Source organism: Cetorhinus maximus, chromosome 2 (assembly GCF_964194155.1).
Source record: "Cetorhinus maximus chromosome 2, sCetMax3.hap1.1, whole genome shotgun sequence".
Classification (NCBI taxonomy): domain Eukaryota; kingdom Metazoa; phylum Chordata; class Chondrichthyes; order Lamniformes; family Cetorhinidae; genus Cetorhinus; species Cetorhinus maximus.
The window spans coordinates 62944903-62948991 of record NC_135880.1 but is presented as its reverse complement, the minus strand read 5'-3'; positions in this window follow the sequence as shown (position 1 = coordinate 62948991).

The following is a 4089-nucleotide window of genomic DNA, read 5'->3' as shown; positions in this document are numbered from 1 at the left end:
TTCCCACTTTTTAAAACTTAATCTTTCTTTTCTAAACCTTTTTAGAAAAGACCATCAAAGATACACTTGTAATCTCCATCGCACACTTCTACACCTCCCAGTATATCTCTCGCTCCAGGCGTGCCTGCTTTCTCAGTCAAACTCTCTGTCAGTCTTTCCCCAGCATATGCCAATGCCACTGTGACTTCTCGTTACACTTGATAACTACTCCACATGTTTAACTACAATGTAAGACTGTTGCTTCTCAAATTTCAATCCAATGACACTTCAGCTACTGTGTATGCCATTTTCGACACTAATCTATAAAATTTTGGATTCACGGCCACAGATACCTAAGATCGGCAGTTGACTATTCGTAAGCGATGTTGAAATAGTTTCTTATGAAGCAACTGGTTAGATATGATGCATTAATTAATTAGACAGAAAAAGTATACACCACATCACAATTGAGAGCGGTTTACCGATCCCAGGGGAAGAACAGATGGTTAGCACAGAGTGTGTTGATTTCAGTAACCTGTGATAGCAGCATTCTGCTCTCTAGTCAAAGTGTTAGGGAACTCTTCCATCATTCTTGCTCCTACTCCTTTGGTCCCCCTTCCAGCTGAAGAAGGTGTCTGCCTGAAGAGCACTGCCACCTGACAAACACCTGTTAATATATCCTTTTTCTGGGGGCTGGTAGCTTACCCAGTGTCAATCACCTGTTCAAACCCTTCTGACCAATGGATACAGGACAAGTATCCAAGATGTCAGGGTGGTCATTTCTGCCCCCCCGCCTCCCTTGTTCATCACCCTGACTTGAGGTAAGCTTTTTAGTTTACACCATGCTGAGGGTCATTTCCTGGCCCTTTGTAAACACTTGCATAGTTGAGAGGGTACACAAGACACCATCCTACCAACTTAGGAATGTCAACATGGAAGCCTGAACTAAGTGACCCTGATGATTCCTGGGACTATTTAGAAAATGCCTTTCTAGAGAGAGAGAGAATCAACACTGTGTTTGCTAAGTTTATTAAAGGCCCTAATTTCTTATAGAGCTCATGGGATTGGGGGTTTACTGGCATGATTTGAGGATTGTTTAAAGGACAGAAATCAGAGAGCAGGGATGAATGGATCATTCTCAGGTTAGCAGGCTTGTGACTCGTGGGGTACCGGAAGTATCACCTCTTGGACCCCAGCTATTCATAATATCAATGATTTGGATGTGGGGACCAAATGTAATACTTCCAAGTTTGCTGATGACACAAAATGTAGTGGGAATGTGAGTTGTGTGGAGGATACAAAGAGGCTTCAAGGAGATTTAGACTGACTAATTGAGTGGGCAAGATCATGGCAGATGGAATATAATGTGGAAAAATGTGAAGTTATCTACTTTGATACAGAAATACAGAGTATTTCTTAAATGGGGAGAGATTGGGAAATATTGATGTCCAAAGGGACTTGGGTGTAGTTGTTCATAAGTTAATGAAAGCTAACATGCTGTGCAACAAGCTGAGACAAAGTATTTTCAGTATTGTTTCAACCATCATATGATTCAATTTTTTGTCTCTAATTAGTCATATTCTTTAACTTTTTTAATGTTTATAAGACCTTTTACTATTTCCCTTAATGTTAACTGGCATTCTTTTTTATTCTCACTCTTATCTTTTTTCCTTCCCCTCTCTATTTTTAGTATTATGCTTGATTTCCCTTTGTGTTTTAAAGCTTTGAGTTATAATCTGCCTCTTCTTAAAGGAAAGAATTCTATTAAAAAAAGTCTTTCATTTCCTCAGGACATCCCAAAATGCTTTACAGTGAACAAAGTACTTTTGAAATGTGGTCGCTGTTGCATAGTAGGAGCTGCATTTTAATTTTAGATTTTTTACTCATCCAAGGAACACCATCACATCTCTTTTATTGTATTTATATGACTAGTTTATACCCAAATCATTCCTGATAGTTTTGTTTTGCAATTTATCTCAGCTAGTTCCCTTTTTTGTTTCAGTGAAGCTTGTTTTCCTTTTCCAGACAGGTGTCTTTATCTGTAATTGAAAATTGGCAAGTTATTCATTTTTCTGGAAAATTTTCAACTTGCACAGAAAACCAGCCTATCTTGCAGCAAGGACATGTGGTGATTTTCCTCTCCACCATAGCACTCCAGCTGCTTGAAATATTAAAATGCTCTTGACCCCTGGAATTGGGCCAGAGTGGGGTACATACAAGGGAGGACAGAAATCCTCTCCAACTGCATTTCTGGTGCTGATGTAGGAGCAAATTTGGTCCCCCTGTCTCACATGAGGGGATCTTTACGTGAAATATTTCCCTATCTTTTGTCCTTTCAAATACTGTGGGACCTGTTACTTATTTTCACCACTACCGGTTTTTATTGAATTAATTTTATTTAAATTCAATTAATTAAGTAAAACCAGGAATAAAAAGCTAGTTTTTGTAATGATGACCATGTAACTACTAGATTGTCATTAAAAAAACACATTTGATTCACTAATGTCCTTTAGGGAAGGAAATTTTCTGTCCTTACTGTTCTGGCGTACATCTGACTCCAGGTCCACATCAATATGGTTGACTCTGAACTGCCCTCTTGAGATGGCCTCGCAAACCACTCAGTTGTGTTGAAGGCAGAGGCTCATCACATCTTTCTCAATTAGGATAATTAGGAATGGGCAATAACTGCTGGCCTTACTTGTGATGCCCACATTTGACAAATTAATTAAAGTTCAGATTTTCAGCATTTGCACATTTTTTTCTTTTATCAATATTAAATGGTTGACATTTTCTGTTGCCTGGTAATCCCTTGCCTTTGTCATGTAAGCACAGTTTGAAGAACTTAAATGATTAGTTTTTGTTTTAGCCGTCACAATCTTCTGTTTCTGAATCAAAGGCATATGACAATGAGAAGGGTGTCTTTCTCATCATGTGGGAGCTTTAAATACAAGTAGAATATTTCTACAGCTCTTCTTGCTGAGAGTCCTATGCAGCATTTAAGCTCATTTTAGTCTCGACGATAGATGTCACTGTCAAATTCAGCCCCCAATATTCTAAGATCCCAATGCTGGAACTTGGGAAAGGTATGCCATTCATAGCTCCAGGTGACCAGGATCTCCTGCAGATCCATCTCCTGGATGGAGAGGAGGGCAGGATAAAAATTTGCTTCCCAGGCATTGCCAGCCTCCTCTCCATGGGCTGGATTTCTGCCAGAAAATGATCTTATGGGTGGGGAGAGGTTGTGGGATAACTTTTCCCTTTTTCCTCACTTCCTGGTTGTTTACAACAAGGTATATTTTTGAAGGAGTGTTTTATACCTTTTGGGTGTTGTGACTTTAAAGAATAGGCATGGAACAGGCTTTCTGGTAAGTTTAGATCAGAAGAAATAAAAATGTTCAGTTGCACAATACCTAAAAAGCAAATGCAACAAAAACACTCATTTCCCCACCACCCCCCCTCCCCCACCAAACACACAGACACATAATACACAAGAAAAGATGACTTCTAAAGGTGATGCATGCACTTAGATAATTAACAGAATAACAAGAAATTAATTACATGTTCTTAATGAGTCTTTTAAGATAAATGGAGGCCTGATGGATTCATTCGCTTGGCTCTTTGAAGATAAATGGAGGTTGAAAGCCTCTGGGTTTTCATATAAAGTTGCGGCTAAGCTTCTGGAGAAAAGAGATATACACTTGCAGGTGGAAACAAATTTGGCCCTCTCTTACTGCCTGTTTAGGCAGGGTTGTGTTCTTCTTGCTGAGTGGTGGTCCTGTCTGTGTTGGTTGTCCCAGACTAATCTGCCTCTGGTTGATCCTTGGAATAATAAGATGATGTTATCTCAAGTCAGTTTTCATCATGTGACCACAGAATCAATACTTATATTATCCACACAAATGATATGATGTTAGAAGCTATTTCCATACAAAAGGGAATGAATGGTGGCCGTTCACAACTGCTTGTGTTAAAAATGGCTTCTTCATACCACTTTATTAGGTTTTGAATTTGTAGACATTGTAGGGGTCTTCCACCTGGATATTTACATTCTAATAATATTCCAGAGACATGAGCTAGTTCTTGTCTGTGCAAAAATCACAAAAGTCACCT